We start from the raw sequence: 19,166 nt of genomic DNA on the forward strand, positions 1-19,166 counted from the left end.
GATAAATAAAATATAAGCTTTCCAAGTACTAAAACTTCTGGACGCGAATCAAACATGTAATTTCTGCGCCTGCCGCTATAATTCTCTGCCTGAATCATAAACTTTGCTTGCCACCATCAAGCGCAGATAGCAAAACGAAACAGAACGGGAACTATAAACTCTTAGAAACGGCTCCGATAAAAGCGAAAATAGACTCGAAAAAATTCTATATACTGGCTTTGGACCTGAATTCTGACAAGTAATTTCATTAAAATACTGTCCATATTTTAAAATTCATTAAAAAACTATTACTATAAAGTTTCCGCACACGTTAGAAGTTATAGTTTGATGGCACAGCTAAAATATCAACCGGAAACATTTTAAAACACATATTTCAACAGTAAGTATATGTTAGTAGATTTTTTGCTTAAACGACTGAAATCAATCTGTAAATACGTCCTACAAGCAAACAACCTTATTGCGCTGATAAAATAAATATTATATAATATTAATATATCATGTCATTATGTTATTAAAAATAGCAAAACAAATGTTTATTTATTTCCAGTAACAAGGTTTGAACCACGACAAAATTTCACTCTTGAACTTTCAAGTGCGCGCTTTAGCGCTGTGCTACGGAGCCTATTCAGTTTTTAAAAGAGAATATGTATATCATCAGTGTAATGCCAATATTCTTACGTATTTTAAAACTTGTGGTTACTACTTACTATGAGTATTTTAGTATACCAAATATACTCCAGGGTAGTTTCACAATCAAAAAGTTTCATTTGTCACACTAATACATTTGGTGCTACACGTGGGTCCGCCATATTGAGAACTTTGGCACCGTGTTAAACACTTCCGTTCATTCGACTTCCGTTCCATTCTCGAAATTACTCCTACCAAATGCCGTATACCGAGAGCTAAGATGTTTACACATCAATAACATGTTACTTCTATCTCCTGGAGGAATAATGTAAACACGCCAATCACTCATATGCATAATGTAACATTAAGGGTAGGTCTCACACACCAGTTGGTTATTTCATTTCCTTGTCATTACGTTTAATCAAGGGAACTCTGTGAATTTATTCCGATGTGTGCCTAATGTTCTCACCAAATATTAACGAAACGCTATATAATGGTTGTAAAATGTCATGCCATGTAAAATGCCATGTTATGAAAAATCATGTGACATATTACCGCTATTAGATAATCTTTAGTAACTATGTGTTTAAGAAAATCTGAGAAACATAATAAGCCACATAGCTATTGGGATGAATTTACATGAAATATACTCAAATAATAGTAATGACCAGAAAAATAAATAACCAGCGGGGCACGTGAGACTGAGTATTAAGCCACTAGCTCATGAATGTTTAATGTCTATCGTTAAGGCGAGAAAAACTAGCTTACTCGCCCATCAAAGTTAAATTTACTTTCTCGAATCACGTTATTTCATAGTTGATTTTCATTTGTTTATTTTTTTTTCTATTTGTTTTTTAAATTGAAATATTAATATAATTTATTGTTGTTAGCAATTAAGATCTTTAACGGTTTACGTAGACTTTAACTCACAATCAAAATAAACAACTGGTAAGAAAGCAGCGGGAAAAGTATTTACTCTCTGGAGCAAAACGAGTGGCGAGATTGCAAGTCAGCTTGATTACACTGTGCTAGTTTGTTTGCAACGAGCGAATTCGCAAGTGAGGAGCTAGTAAACATGCTCAGTGTAATTGAGGCTTTACAAAGACGCCGCACTGGTACACATCGTTGGCCGAAAGTTGCAATTATTAAACACCTTCCTTCTTCATTAAACTGAAGAATACCGAAACATTTCTATGACAAATGAGCGAGGGAAAAACAAATTCTCTCACTGAGGAGCGTGAGAAGTAGAGGTTTTTTTTTAAAAAAAAAACTCCAGTTAAGTTAAGAGGAATATTGGATGCTGATATTACAGTTTGCAAGATGAGAAACAAAATTCATGGATCCACTGCAGCATTTTTTTGAGTTAGTGTATTAAATACCAACACATACATTGAGGCGGAGCGGCTGGGTTGTTTTTTCGCACGATCTCCCACTCTCTCTTTGAAAAACTGCCGGAGATTTATTTTTCAGGCCATTTACTTACCCACCTTTTATATAAACAGGTACTTATACATGGAAGAAATAAAAAAAAAATAGTTTTGTGTAGGAAATTCAGATTTTCCCTCAGTCTCACGTACCATTTTGGTAACTTGAGTTTTTTTTTGTCATTAGACTATTATTCTTAATCTGGACTCACAATTATCTGTCGCGTCCGTCTGTCCCCCGTCCGTCCACCATTCGTCTTTCCGTCAACAAGCTGTACGATTCGCCACTATCCGCACGTTTAATATATATTTCTATACTTGGACGCTGCCAACTTACTATTAAGGCTTGAATTTTAAAGAACATTTCTCTTGTAAAGGTCTACCAGTTGCCGATTAAGAAAGCCAAGAACTTATAAATAGTAAAACAAACTCTAAAATATTTATTTAAATATAATTTCGAGTTACTGTGCATTATTAATTACTTTTGTGTCTCAGACAACTTTTTGTTTCGAATATCAAACTTAAAATGTGTTCATAGGTGAGTTAAAAATATAATATGGAAGCAGCTAAACAAATAAACAAAATATTTTTTTTTTTTTTTAAATAAAGACAATCCTTTCAGACGTTTGTGAGGTTATGATTTCATCCGTCCGTCCGTCGAAAATTAAAGCTTGACAAGGTTTTGACGGAAGGACGAATTGAATTTTTCGGGGCTTCTGATTGGATGCAGGCCACGTGATTGACGGACGGACAGGTGACGGGCGGATAAGACGTATCACTGTGAGTCCAGCTTTACTGTTATGTCTTTAGGTTAAGTTAGTTTGTATGGTTAGGTTGGCATTATCTTGGTTAAGCTATGTTTTGCCTGATTGGTATTATGTATGTTATGGGTTGAACTGCATCCACGGTTGTGAGAGAGAAACTGCAATGTTTGAGAGTTATGTCTTTAATAAATGGAGACATGTGCAGAACATAATACTTATCATGATCTCTTGCATTTAATGTTTCGTCTAAAATTTTCCAAACAGATATTTACTAAAGATGATCTAATAGCGGCAAATATTCACGCAAATGTTCATAATTATGACGCACCTATGTGACTTTTACAGCTAGAAAATGTGTGATCCAACGGCAATGCAAAATATATATAGGAATACATTTACAGGAACATCTGTTAATTAATAGTAATAACAATAAAATGAAATTACTAACTCGGCGTGTGAGACTGAGACTTACGTATCTTATATAAGCCAAATATTTCATATATATGTATGGAAAATGTTATTTAAAATATCCACTATGTAAATAAAAATACTACTTCCATGGGTGGTTTTGGGAAATTATTTGGTATTATTATGTAAGCGAAATAAATTTCTCCTTTAAATATCTACTATTTTTTATAGAGTTCTTTAACTGAGTTGTAACCATAACACTATGAAAGAAATGTTTAGTCACTCTATTTGCATTTCCTTTGGCTGTCGTACAGATAAAAAAAATTACTCACACAGAAAGATTATTTTGCAGTCTGACCCAGCATTTAGTACCTTTGACGTTTCTTGTGATCAAATATTTTGCTGTAAATGATAAATAACAAAATAGTATGACAGTATAGGCTCCCAACTCATTATAACATATATGATAGTAAACATCCTTATACATATTTTTACTCAGAATACATATTTTTTTAAATAGTAAACTGTATTCCCGAGCTACAAATAATGCATTGACATTTTTTAAATATGCTATTCATAACCACTTTCAAAAATAAAATAATTTTTTATTGTTTTTGAATGTATACCTAATTTTTTGACAATTGTTTTACACTCTTAAATGAGTTGGTGTATTTACATTGTAATTTTTAGTTGTTTTTTTTCATTCTTGACAATTTCTGAATATAATAACAATGTATTGTCTTATTTTAACTATTACTTTCTTTAGATATGTTCATAACAATAAGCAGCGTTATAACACTGTTCATTGATATTTGTACATTAAAATATATTATTTACTAACACCAACAAAACGTTACACTTCCAAGCAACGTTATGAAAATGATTGGCATGATGAAATTAAAATAGTTTCTAATAGCGAATCATTGGACAAGCATAGAAATATAAACAGTGCTTCCCTTCCTATATTTTATTTCTAAATTTTGTAAATTCAAAAATTTTAAGGTATTTACGAAAATAATGAAACAGCCTAAATATAAGTAAATAAAAAATAATTTTCTAAGAATACATATAATTAAAATTTGCTTAAGATATAGATGGCTACAGGTTATATACATTTATAAACACACTCTCACAAACACGTAGTAAAGTAAATAAAACTACATAAAATTATAATAGCTGCTGACATATCAATTGAATATGAAAACGAAACAGAAACTTGTAGAAAAGCTAATTATAATTTAATTTTTTTTCAGGCTATTTTAAATAGGCCCTAGTTTATACAATATTGCGAAGTTTGTTGTAAGCGGTATACCAAACTTCACTCACGATACGTTCATGTTTACATGCAAAAAAATAACCTATTAAGAATTTTACAATTTGAGAAATCAAGAATGTTTGAAGATAACCTCTGCATTAATTAGAACAGTTAAAGTAGAATACAAGGAAACGACATGCAGTCGTACCTAGCCCTTGCGCACACACCTCGTCAGCCAGTTGCTGGCATATGGACTTATCTTTGTGAGTCGCAGGCGTGTTCCGAAGAAAAAAAAAACAACGCACATATTTGTTTCGCGTGACTGCTTGAACTTGTCTCACAACGGCGCCGCATGCGTTGCGATTGCGACTTGGGGTTTGACGTCTTCCACAATCCGTAAGCGCTAATCTATGGCAATGATGGTGCCATTTCACTGCGTGCATACAAGGAATTTCTAAATCGTAACATTGAATTATCATCCGTTGGAAGCATAGCTGTCTTTACAATTTTACTAAAATTTGGTGAGAAATGTTTCGAATTCATAAATCAGAAAATAATTTGCTCAAATGACCACCTGAAATTACACACACATACACAGAAATGAAAGATGCCACCGAGCTAACTAACTTCATAACGACATCAGTTTATCGTCCATATTCAATTATAGTAAATAAAATAAACTTTGGTAGGGGAAAGGAAACTTTGTGAAGGGTGCGGAAAAGCTTTATTATTTTTAAACCAACGAACCATTTAAAACATTCCCCAGACGCATATTCTGAATAAGTGGTGAAATTGGGCATCGAGCCAGATTCTACTACAAACATTTTCATGGGCTGAACACTAAAGAATCCAAATCAGTTACATCATTTAAGGTGGCCGCCTTTCTCTGTCGCCCAACTGCACCACGTGTTATTGCGCCATTTACAAACCGCTCAAGATTTATTGTCAGTGTCTGATTACGAATAACAATTAAGAACCATTGAATGTTTCTATACAAGTTTCGTTCCATGATTTAGTGTATAACGTGTATTTTTTGGACAGTGAAAATGGCTAAAACGGGTGTATTCACAGACATTTTCAGGCATGAAAAATTCAACAAACAGTTTTGTAAGTAGTATAGGGAAGTGTAGGGAGCCTTTACCTTTGATATTCTATCTTAAAATGATAGGGTGACCGCTACAAGTCTCTCAGACCCGCGTTACCGACGCGAAGACTGCATACCAGTTCTGTGCGTGGCGCATAGAGGCTGTAAGGCGTGTGATACGATAGCTAGTGTCGCCCTTATTACCCCCGTGCTTTAAGAACTCACGCGTCTGACCAGTCAGCTACCTTTACTGCTGTTACACAACTGAATAATTACAGAACGTTTTAAAGGCTACAGGCCTTTAAAGCTTGAAAATAGGAGCAGAGAATGTAATAACTAACGAATTCTCACCCATGGGGACGTAAATGCAATCTCTCTAATCCGAGTACGAACGGTAAAGTAAGGCTTTAGTAACTTCATTTGCTAGGAATATTGGAATGATAGAGATACACAATATACCCCCTCCATTTTCTAGAATGATATTAACAACCAACAATTTACAGAAGTTTTAAAAATAAATTTTTACAATAACTTTAAAACTGTTGTCGTCAGCCGGTTTAAGCTATTGACCTTTTCACAAAAGGCATTAAAGAACCACGTCAGGCGCCTCTTGTATTTCACGTGAGTTAAAAAAAATAAATTATAGTCCTCACTAACAGATGACGTAATGGTGCTAAATAGGTGGTAGGTGGCGACGTACACTAAGGCCCGCTCGTGGATCAAGTGGTTCGGAAACCGCATACCAAATGGCCCAAAACTAAAAATAAAGCTGTTTAATTCTCAACCCTGCCTAACCAGATCAGTAATGTCATCGTTTTAAATGATGCGATTTGTAATCACTTAAGACTTGTAATATGAACCACATTAGTAGATTATACTTTCAAAAGAAGCGTTTAATTGAAGGAAATAAGAACAGTCTCTTTATAGTCTTAAAACGAAAAAAAAAAAAAACGAAACAATTCCTAAACATTCGTGCTGTACTATACTACATCTATTGTCACGAGTTCAGTCATAGCGTAATTTAATGTATTAAGAAGAGTAGTGATAATATGAATGATGTTCGGCTCTATTACATCAAGAATAGTGTCGCTTGGTTCTTACCTATAGCTGTTTCTCATTTTTAACCTGTGTCTGTATTTTTTAAAGATAAACTCAAATATTTAGACACGTGTACTGTAAAAATAATCGTATCTACCACCAGTTCTCCGAGTCTTGCTGGGAGCTATACCGTGGGTCATCCTCGTATTATCCTTGCCAGCTATCTACGTTGGTGGCCGCTTGAACTACCGAAATGAGAAAATAATGTCACCTATATGGAGCACCTTCGGCAGAAACTGTCATAGCAGTAGCCTTTGAATGAAGCTTAAAGGGAAACAATTTACTATCTAAAACTCACCAAAAAATCATTAAACGTAATCATACAAAACTTTTACCGAAGAGTAGCCTACATGGTTTTTATTTTAAACTTTCTGAAAAAAAAAACCAGGCACAAAATTGTCTAATCTTAAAAAATAACAAAGATTTGATATTAGCCTGCATAATGAGCCACTGAAATATTAGATGCATAAAGCATGACATAAACCATATTGAAGCAATTAAAATGGAAATTTTTTATTTCTGATAAAACATGTTTTATGTCACACACTGAAAGGGCTCTGTTTGTTATTTCATAATCTTTCAAATCAGAGTATTGTGCCTTAAATAATGTCTTAATACTGATTTATGACGTCAAAAATCCAAGTCGATCTCGTGTTTCCTGACCAAAATCTCGAAAGTCTTCAAGTATTTTTCTTTAATTTTTTCAAGTGATTTTATGTAATAAAAGCATATTTGAAAGTGCAAAAAGTTTTATAAATGTATTTTTATTTACTACAGAAATTCAATTGGTTTAAGTAGAGATTTAAAACAGTAATTAGTTTAATATCTGGCTATAATCTGCCATGTCAAAGTCTAAATTTGGTTACGTAGTATTTTGTTTGTAGAAAATCAATAAAACTGAGGTAGCAGAGTCAAGTAAAAAAAATGACTTGATTACAGAAGGATTTTATTTAATGTTCTGCCTACCTGTAACTTAAATAAAATTAATATTCACATGAAATGTTAAAACATTTGTAAGAATTTTAGTTTATGGCAAGGCATATATTATACTACGACTAGAATGACAGAAAGTTTATGGCCGCATAAAATATTGCCAATTGAGTCATTAAACAGCTTATTACCAGATTTAAATGTTTTATTTCTAGGCAGACTTTGTTTATAAAACGGGAGATTTCGGTGTTATTGTTTCTATTATTATATATTGTCTTTACTCATAATAATAGAGAATCATTTAACTAAAATGAAACTAAAATATTTATTTATATTTGTTTCACCAAAATATCCTTATTTTGACTGATGTATTTCATTTAAAAATAAAATCATTAATTATAAGCATGTCTAGAGTTATACTACTAGGAAAAATAAATATGAATAGGCAATTTTTATGTGTTTGAAAACTGTGGCAACGTCATTAATGTCAAAACATGGCAATATCAATTTTTTTCCATCCATTTGGTTCATACATTTTGGTATAAATTCATACTTAATGAATTACCTAAATTAATTAACTATAGTTTAAAGATAAAACTGTTATTTGAGTTAAGTTTTGAAAACCGCTAATTGATCATGATTTTTAGTTACAGTACGGTGCTAAATGATGTATTACCATGCATGTCGGTTTATATGTTGTATCGGCATGCTTTGTAGTATTATTTCGGTTCTATCACAACTGAAAAATACGAGCAATACGGATACAAATTGCATATACCCCAATTTTATATTATGTGTTTAGGATTATGTGTTGAACCCAAAGAAGCACTGAAAGGATTATTATCTACTGTTTTTTTATTATGAAAGTCCTGAATGAGGTATTTTATGTATTGATTATAATTACTATTTAATATTAAATAATTTGCTATTTACTAAAACTTTGCATAACGTTGCCTAGAAACAACCTTTAAATGTACACTATCCCTCATCTCTTCAGATATAACTCAACGCAGACAAGAAATATATCCAGTCATTATGCATGAAACTTAACACAGCCTGCAAACATCCATCACTTCAGTGTAATCGTTTAAAAAGTCATAATCCATGGAAGCAATTGGCTACCTATATAACTCATAAATAAAACATTTATACTGTGAAAAGCAGCAGCCCGAAATTAATGTCGTGTATAAGAAAATAACTCACATTTGTTTTTCAAAGAACAAGAAAAGCAAGGATTAAGATAACTGGGAAAAGTTGTCCCGGTTGCACAATTTCGAACACTTATGCTTATTTGCAAATGATCTTTACACACCAATAATATTCTTTAAAAAGCTCATTTCATAAAACTGAAACGAAAGCTTTTTAAAGTTTTATTTAAAGCAGATTAATTCAATGCTATGAAATGTTTCTTTAAAAGAATTAGTCATGACTTTATTTTTATTTGTATAAATGAATTTGTATAACGAAAGTTTTCGTTATTAACGTACTGAAAATACGCTAATAAATATTTGCTGTAGGCTGCCATCATTTACAGTATTTCGCAAGCGCTAATCTCTCACATATGTTACACAACCCTTGCCTTTAAGCCAATTCTCTTCGCTAATAGACTAAAATATAGAATAGAGGAATGTAGTGAATATATTTCAACACATATAAATTATTTTCTCAATTCATAACAACATTACAACTAGTGCCATTATAAATTTATTTTTCTAATATCTAATTTACTTAAGCTTAAGGACATATTCAGACTTATTTACATAATTAACATGTCAGACTATCCATTATATATTTTAAAATTAACATTTTAGAAAATATACATAAATAATAACACAACAATATTTTCAAAATACATTTTCGTCATGTTGGCAGTACATAATTTTTGATGGACATGCTATACTCACTTTGGACAGGTGATATTTTTGAACTAGGTACAATATAAGGTTTTATTTTACATATTTATTTGATTTCAAAACTTTCACAACCTGCTGAATTATTTGTAACATATTCAACATAATTATGGATTACGTTGGCAATGTTGACCAGCCGTTCTTACACAGAGCTTGTTTATAATTATTAAAAGCGGTATGGATATGTATAGTACGTTATATTTGAGTCCAAATTTGCAGATTACTGCTACAAGCATGTGTAGCAAGTTTCACAGACTACAATATGGAGGCAGGAACTGGCTGGGACTCACTAGAGTAACTTGGCCTGATGGGATTCTACAGGGAAAACTCGAAGGAAATGGACAGAAAATTTATTAATGTATTGTTAGTAATATTTATTATTATGATAATGTTGTGAGGAATGAATCTGAACGCAATAACGTCAAAATTTAGAGCTAGGCAAAAGGCTAAATCGAACTCTAAGTTAGCTTCCACACAGCCCAGAAAATAATAAAAAAAAGCACTTAAAACAGTGCCCAAATCTAATTTTTTGTTCACGATCAAGAATTTAACAAGAAAGTATCTTGAGTTTTGCAGTACCTTATACAATGTTCTCTTTATTTTTATTTTCAATAAAGTAACCTACGTGTTTTTTTATTTATACGGTTTCGTGAGCGCTCAAATATCCTCGTAATATTTTTAAAGATTTTTTAATGTATTGTAGTAATAGCCCCATTCGTTCACAACTATGAAATAACAAACATCACCAAGTCGGATGGTGACGACCGCCCCTACACTCACGCACGCACACACACGCGACAGAACATCTTGAGCTGCAGAGATCCGCGTGTGCAAACAACCACCACAATCACATCACTTCCGGTTGCAAAAAGTATGGCGGAATGACTGGGATAAACAGTAACAACTCGATATTATTAATATTTTTTCAGTTTTCACGAAAGTTCCTACAGTCCTACGATATTGGCGCTACTCGAAAAATACTCTTCCGCAGATTTCCACGACGCGCAGTGCTGGATGAACCTAGTGGAAATTCTGGAAGTATATGCGCAATATATACATCTACAAGTTTTAACTACGGACTTGCTTTGCCTACAGCTCTTTAGCAGTTTAACTTTATTTTGGAATATTAGTAATAGTAATTTTCATTTCCAATGTAACTAGCTTAGCTTCTCTGTAAACTGGTGTGTCCTTTTTTTTTCTTCTATAATACTAGTTGAGAAACGAGAGAAATTCTTAAGAAGCTATTTAAATATGGCAGGCTTTGATTTGCGTTGCTTACTTACTTACTTTGAAACCTATTTTAAACTTTATATTGATTTGTGGCTTCTCTTAAAAGTAATAACATATTTTCTTTAATTAGAATAAAAGCTGTTTTCTTTAGTTTTATGATTTTTAATAATAATTTTTTTTGGTAAAATCATATTTGCTTTTAAGGAAGTTCTAAAATTACTTCTACTTAAAGGGCAGACAATACTCTAAATGGGAAGTACCTACGAGTTACGCTTGTCTTTATATAGGACGTTGCCAGATCTCGGTCCGTCGCACCGCAACTCCGTACGGCGTTGGGGCGAGACTCGTGTGGCATAACCTATCTACATTTGTCGTATTCAGATACTGTGTGTGTAACGTATGTCTTGTGTGAGAGAAAGAGAGAGAGACTAAGAAAGTGAACATGTGAAAGATAAAAACCTTAGAAAGAAAAAACTTTGTGGTGTGATTTGTTTATTTTTTGAGCTAGTACCAAGGCTCGTAAGGGGAGCGGGGAGCGGGTGTTCGGGATGGCGACAGAGGTAAGTGGGAGGGAGGGAGTCAAGGTCGAGTCGGGGACGACACACGGGAAACGGTGGTGTTCTGGAAGTCGAAGGGAAATATTCATAACTTGCACTCGGACTATGTAGTACATTACACCTCAGGCTTTTACAAACTCATATCGCACATCACGTTGGGCTTTCACATGCACCTGTAGGCGCCAAAAGCGTCTACGTTTTTTTTTTAAAAAAATTAAATCGTAATAAAAAAGTTATAATGGCAAGAACAAAATGATTTTTTTGTCTAAGAGTTCATACATGTTCCCCCCCATATCAGCAAGTGTGATGTACGGTGTGTGTACTGGCCGGCCGCTGCCGCGAGCCGCGAGTGTGGCGTGCGGGCCGCGGCGCCCGACCTGACCTCTGGCGGCCGCAGTTACACAGCCAGCTGCATGGCGGCCTGCCAGGCGGGCCCGCTGCGGCCCGGCAGCAACATCTGACGAAACCGCAACAGCGCCTTCTTCACTGCGGGCAGAGAGCAGACAAGCCGGCTGCGGTCACCGGGCCACTGCACCTTCACAGCGTCACAGCTCTTGGCCTCGCTCAGCTTCGATCCACTATGAACAATTAACAGCAACTAACAAAAACACAACAACGCAACGCGAGTATTGTTCTACTTCCAACGTTACTGAGTTTTGGCTTGCGTCTTCGACGACCATATTTGAAGAGAAGACGCACACTTTATGTACCTATAGAGACCGGAAAAATTCGCGGTTTCATTTCGCGATAGGCTAGAATCCAAATGCGTTTAACTTTATGCTGCTTCAGTATTGTAACACAATTTACCTGAATGACTCTTAGCCAACGAAAGAAGTATCGAATCACAAGCCTCCCAGATAACAGGTCTCACAAGTCAGTAGCCAATGAGCTGGTGTGAGGATTGTGGAGTCTATCCTGGAAGTAGTTGAAACAGCGAAATTTACCAGTCCCTACGTGCATATAAGCACATGATTTTATTTAAATCTTGTTTACACTTATAAAAATTTCACACAGAGATAGGAAAAACATTTTAAAATCAATTTAACCTATTGAAATTTTCTTTTGTTTTCGGGATAAATATGAATAATCACAGAAAGCCCCGGGGGAAAATACGTTTTATAATGTTTCACAATTTTAAGTTAAAGGTATGGTGACGCCTTGCAACTTGCGTTCTTTACAAGTAAATGTTATTTTCTTGCGTTGGTTGAGTTTTGCGCGTAATTTATAAACCAAACCTTACAATAACAGCAGTTTGTGTGCACAAGATTTGTCCACAATTATTTTAAACCTACTGACTCACAGCTACGTCAAGTACATGGGAGAGAGGTCGTGCGCATAGGAGGAAAATAAATATGTACATTCTATTTATGTTACGGATGCATGGTGCAACAGCCAATGAAAAGCAGAGTAGGGTAGCATTATCGGAGATTTAGGAACTTTTTATATTAATTTGTCATATGATGGTAAGAAATTACCTTGATGTAAATTATCACCATCATTACTTAGATAAGTGATTAGTGAAAAAAGTAAAAAAAAAAAAAAACCAAAAATATTATTTCGGTTCCTTGAATGTTGTTTACTAAATATTTTTGTTGGTTTTACGATTACTTAACAACATTTGTGAGTTAAAATATAAAGTTCACAGGCTATTAGTCATACTTAAAATATTTTTTACTGACACTCCCAACATAGGTTAATTTCATCACGAAATTCCATTGCCTAAAATTAAGACGTAAGAAATCAATTATGAGCCGATTTCGCAACAACCGCATTATGCTCTCGCCCAAGTTGTGAATTCAGTCATGGACCAATCACATGATAGAGACAGGTTCTTTTCTTTCCTCGTACAAAGTCATCATTGGCTTTACGACCCTCCAACACAACTATCAGAATGAACTCTTGTAAACACTTTCACTTGCTTTTGTTTACGAATGGTACTTCAAATAATATGAGTTTTTTTTAACTTATTGTTAGACTACTATTTGGCCCAGAACTTATTTGTAATACACTAATAATGAAATGTAAAATACGTTCGCAGCATTGAAACGAATGGCTACAATGATTCATGATACTCAAAGACGCGCCAAACGGCAAACTGCCGCCCGCCATGACAGATCCTTTCGACACTTCTATTGGCAGAAAACCCGTTAAATGTTAGCATCGAGAAATTTCTCCTGCACAGTTGGGTTACACGCTGTATCTATCTACTTTGACTATGATTAGGGTAATTTACTTTTAGCGAACATATTTCGAGACTAGCTATGTATTTAAACATTGTAGCATCGTCTGTGTTTCTTGATTGGTTTGAGTTCCTCTCAGTAGCATGTCTGATGTCGTTACACAGCTGTTTAGTGCGAAGGCAAGCTCTCCCTGATTGGCCTGGTCGGAGGTGGCAGTGGCTTCCCTTGCAGTCGGCCGACAACAACGAGGAAACTGTTGGCGCGGACATACTTCATTGCAGTCTAACGAGCGCGAAAAAAGATATGTCCAAAACGATGATAATTTCAAACTATATATTTTATCACTAAGCTGCCCTTAAAGTATCTTTACGTTTTTTTTATTTTATCGCGTGACTGGACCAACCTTAATTATGCTCGCCCTGGAAGATAATCTAGCCAATGATCAAAACCTATTTCTCGGGAGGGTGAATTCAGTTTAATTCATGTGTAGGGGAATTAATTTTTCAGGAAACACTCCTAGAGTTCGTTAGGCTGCAATAAAGTATGCCCGCGCTAACAATTTGTTCGTTGCAACGGGCGACCATCGCCTCCTTTGACCAGGCCAATCAGGACGAGCTTGCTTCCGCACAAAACTGCTGCGATTCGATTCGTATCCTGACAGTAGACATGTATGCCACCTAAGAGAAACTCAACCAATCAAAAAACAAACGATTCTACAATGTCATAACACATAGCTAGTCTTGGAATCATTTTACGAAAAAAATACATGGCCCTATTAATGTCAAAGATCACTATGGTATCTAGCTTCTATAGCTTGAGCTGCAGTTAATGGACAGTCCACCACACTTCCAGTACCTGCAAATGCACCGGGAAACGACAGGGTCTCCGGCCATGAGATGAGCATGGAGCGATGGTGGAATGCAATGACGGCTGAGAAGAAAAATGGATCACTTCGAGAAAATTCACCGGCTGAAGGCAACGTCCACCGCGTTCAACCACTTGATGTGAGGAGGGAGGGGGGGGGGGGAGAAAAATTCCAGCTCTGTGCTGGTCGGTAACTTCTTCAAAACACACGACTGCTTCAATTTGATGCTTAGACCACAGTCGAGGCCACTCACCTGTGACACCCAGGTCCGTATTAAGCCAAGAGATGGAACGCGCACGTGTGTGTGTGTGTGTGTGTGGGGGGGGGGGGATATATATTTTCATCTCCCGAAATAATAAAAAAAAATTTATCATTCCCACCAACAAAAGTAAAGAATCTGAAAGCAAACAGCGAGCAAAGTGGTTCTACGCCCTCTTTCCCCCCAGTGATTAAATTATACTTTCGCTCCTGAACCAGGGTGCAAGGATAAAAAAAATAGCAGCAAATAAGCACACTATTGCGCCAGTCGAGTAGGTATAGTTTGGCTCAAGCAGTGGTGCGTGAAACATCACACACTTAAAATTCTACATTAGGTACCGACTATGACAATTCAGATAGCATAAGCTTGACCTGCCCACGTCAAAACTCTGGGCGCATATGCTATATATGTGCAGGAGGCATAAATACCAATGAAAGTACGTCCGAAAATGCTTCTGTTCATCACTAGAGCCGTTACAGCGCTCCTGAGACACACTGGCGCCCTGTCATGTGGAATGCCATATATCGACAAAGTACAAAAATAAATAGAGCTATGCATTTTCCGCGGAAAGATTTCGAGACTAGTTGTATGTTGAAACACTGTGGCATCGCCTGTATGTGATTGGCTGAGTTTCTTCCAGGGACGTGTCTGCTGTCGGCACACCTATCACTTGCCAGTCATTGCGGAAGAGAACACGTCCTGAATTGCCCGGCCAAATACTTATATTGTATACAGCCGACAATCACAAGGAAGAAACCTCTGAAGCGTGTATACTTTATTGCAGCCTAATAATTGGTCAAATTTTTTTTTTTCGCGAAAATATGCATGGACCTATGATTAACCATACCGGACCCTGTATTATGCAAACAGTGAACAGTTCGTCAAAATGGCTTTCCACATAACAGGGATCGAGTGTGTCTCGTACGCGGTGACGGCTCTAGCAATGAACACAATCATTTTCGGGCCTAACGTTCACTGACATTTCTGTCCCCCATCTACTTGTGTTCCCACAGTTTTGTGTGCATTTCAGAGTGACGTCAAACACTATCATAAAACGAAATAAACTTATTGTATGCATGTGTCAGAAACTTGAGGAAAACGTTTTTGCTTGTGTTTTAAACCCGTTAGGTTACGATGGCTAAACAAAGATCCACATGAAACCTCACCACACATTCTTTAACACCACTCTCCCAAAATAATAACCAATCTTCCCTCCCCCCACAAAATAAAATTATCCGGGCTACGACACTCAAAGTCTAAAATAAACTAACACACGTAATACTGAAAAGTTGACTGTAAACTGAATGAATGAAAATTTTTAACGTGGCTAAAAACGTTTCTGATTTGTACAGTACGCTCAGTCAGTACATCTGACAACTTGGCGAATATGAAACAATCTTAGAATATAAAGACTATATATTTAAAATAATTAAAGTTTTAATAACTATTATGCAGGGAATACTAACTTGGAATAATATGTGAACGCCTTATTTCAATAGTTGAACACATCAAATTCTGTTCATTTTAAGATAAAGTTTGTTTAGTATAAATGAGCCGTGAAAATTATGTTGCTGAGATACTTACAAAATTGTTTTTACGAGAGATAAACCTTTATTTCTTGTAAATGAACCTCAGGTATCTTTTAAAAGGGGAGTTGAACCACTTTTGAAATAATTCTTCGTGTGTTGCCCTTGTTTAAGCACAATTTCACCAGCTTTCACATACGATGCGCCTATTGCGTGCACCTGTATATCGAAATAGGACAATAGACTGGACAGGGGCACAAATATGTAGGATTCCCAAGGTTGGGCCTGAGGCAATTTTAAGAAGGTAAGGGGGGGGGGGGGGGACAAGAGTCTTGCACTTGGGTTTTAATCGACACGTCATCCCTGGATGCGGTGCTTGTCTGTTGTAGGTATACTGCCCATAGTTTGGCCTAAATTTATTTATTTTATTTATTTATTTATTATCTTCCTGTTTTATACACTCACAAGGTGAAATAGGAGTTTTCAATTGATTACAATATTATAAATGATAAAAATCATAACAAACAATATAATAAACATCACACAAAGTATAAAAAAGACATATTATGTAAAAGCTAATGAATATAAAACAAAAATTCACAATAAAATAATAAAATTGACAAGACAATTAATAAGCATCTATACATTAATCACAATTATGAGAAGATATTAGGTATTCATCCACGCTGTAATAGGCTTTCTTAATAAGTAATTGTTTTAAACTTTCTTTGAAAACTGGAAATTTATTTATTTTAAAAGATAATTGAAGATCTTTAGGAAGTTTATTTATTAATTTTGCTGCTGAAAAATAAGGATTCTTTTCATATAATGTTGTTCGATGAGATTTAAAATATATATCAGCCTTTTTTCGAGTATTATAAAAGTGGATATCATTATTATGGGGAAACTTAATGTTTGTTAACCCAAAAATTATTGTTTGATATATATATAAACTTGGCACAGTAAGAATTTTTAGGTATTCAAAATGGGGTTTACATGTAATTGAAGATTTAACGTTTTGAATTATCCGTATAATTTTTTTTGCAAAATGAATACATTTTTCCAATAGCTAGATGCCTCCCAAAATATAACCCCATAGCTGATAATAGAATTAACATTAGCAAAATACATTGTTCTTACTGTATCATGAGTACATGTTTTCCTAAGAGCATTAAAAGCATAACATAATGAGCTTAGTCTGCTACATAAATTTGTGATATGTGTTTTCCAAGACAAATTATTGTCTATTGCTAATCCAAGTAATTTAATATTATCATTTATAGGAAAAATTTCATTTTTTAATTTTATTGGAGTCACAGGTACTTTTTTCATTAAGGAGGAGTTACTATTCGAGAAAAAAACCAGTGAAGATTTATGTATATTAGGTGTTAATTTATTAATTCTAAACCAGTTATCCATCTCTTGTAGAGTAATATTTACATTAGAATGGAGTATCTCTATATTCCTATCACACAGTATTATGGAAGTATCATCTGCAAACATAGTGGGTTTGCCAGATGTGCAATAAGCAGAAAACTTTAAAATACACCGAAAGTTTTCCATAAAGCATAGTGCTGACATCAAATCTGTTTCACAGTCACGATTTTGCAAGTGCAGGTGGTGGCCCCCCTCCCCAAGGGATCTTCGCACAGGAATCTGGGCACAACTCGCCAATTAGCATTGGCGCAGCGCGAGGCAGGTCTCGGCACTCCCTTCCAGCAGTTCCCCACACCTCGCGCGCTGCATGAACACACGTAGGGACACTCCGCTGACGTCACTTGTCTCACGTTGTTATTTACCCAGTGTTCCATTTCGTGCCCATTCAGGGCGCGCCTAGTGCGAGTTAACTGCCCAGACTCTTTGATCACTGTTTAGTCATTCTATTATGGACCTCTTGTTTTAGAACATGAACCTCATTTATTTGCATTTTAAAAAATAATATAAAAAATATTACCATAAATTAGCAAAACTATAAACGAATTCTAAATTCAAGGATGATTTCAATCAACTGTTATTAGAATTTTTTAAATCATCAATTGAATTTTCAATATACTGAGATGGAAGTAGCATTAATTGTAGAACCCTTCCCCAAAAAATAAAAAATAAAATCACGTCAACAATAATGTGATGAGTCCAGCACAAAACTTAGCAAGCTTCAAAACTCTTTTTATTTCACCTTGCATAATTACAACTAATTTGGGACTTTTCCTGATATTTATCCTTTGCTATTTCTGGGCAACATATTTCACGAACGGTCTCGGGGGAGTATTCTCTGGCGACGGTTCCACTACCCTCAGACCGCCATGGGCGAGGAGGCCCCACTCCAAAAGTAAATGACCCGGGGTCGGGCCAAGTCTGGAACATATCACGATCCTTGGTCGAATACACGACTGCTCCGGTGCGTCTCGGCGCGCTACGCTCGCTCCAGGGCGACCGCAGGGGCCGCGCGCGCCGAGACGCGGCGTTGCCATGCCAACACGCTGGGCTCCCGCTGCAGACGAGTCCTGGCGCTCGCCCGGTCGATATCTGCCCCGCGTCGATTGTGTGCGGCGACCGCTCGAAATCGCCGCCTCGCGGCTGGATGGAGGCCGGGTTCGTAAGCTTCCGCAAGGGACGCAGTAGTGACAAACGTAAGAAACAAGTCACAAAGTGTTGCCACCCTCACATCTTTAGACTGTAAAAATGTACAAGACTTTTTTTCGTCGGGTTTCTTTACATACATATTCTCAATTTTTTTTACCGTACGAAAAAATGTGAAATTATTTATAATTGAAATCAAAAGCGTCATTTGCTTTTGCATTGAGGTAGTTTAGTAAGTGGAAACATGATGCGTGTGATAAATAGAAATTCGTAGCTTTCTATTCACTTTACGTCACTCGCACCAATAAAAATTTTTCTAACACTTGACTTCAAATATGGAAGGTGAAAACGCAAGTTCGAAACGATTAAAGCCCTTTGTAATTAACAATTTCTTTAAAAAATTTCTATATTAAAATTATTAGTACCACAAAGTATTAATTAAATATATTAATTTTGAAATATTGGTGGG

At 35.5% G+C, this 19,166-nt stretch overlaps 1 protein-coding gene across 2 annotated transcripts in view; it reads right to left on the reverse strand.

The window, feature by feature from the left end:
• Nucleotides 1-1,876: 1,876 nt before the first annotated feature.
• The window catches only part of LOC134546140 (potassium voltage-gated channel protein Shaker), a 263,221-nt gene continuing 245,931 nt past the window's right edge, over nt 1,877-19,166 (reverse strand). For both annotated transcript variants that reach the window (XM_063388693.1, XM_063388692.1), the window contains exon 8: nt 1,877-11,773. The gene's annotated coding sequence lies outside the window, so the exon portion shown is untranslated. The remainder of the gene's footprint in view (nt 11,774-19,166) is intronic.

The sequence above is a fragment of the Bacillus rossius genome, chromosome 1, assembly GCF_032445375.1.
Source record: "Bacillus rossius redtenbacheri isolate Brsri chromosome 1, Brsri_v3, whole genome shotgun sequence".
Classification (NCBI taxonomy): domain Eukaryota; kingdom Metazoa; phylum Arthropoda; class Insecta; order Phasmatodea; family Bacillidae; genus Bacillus; species Bacillus rossius.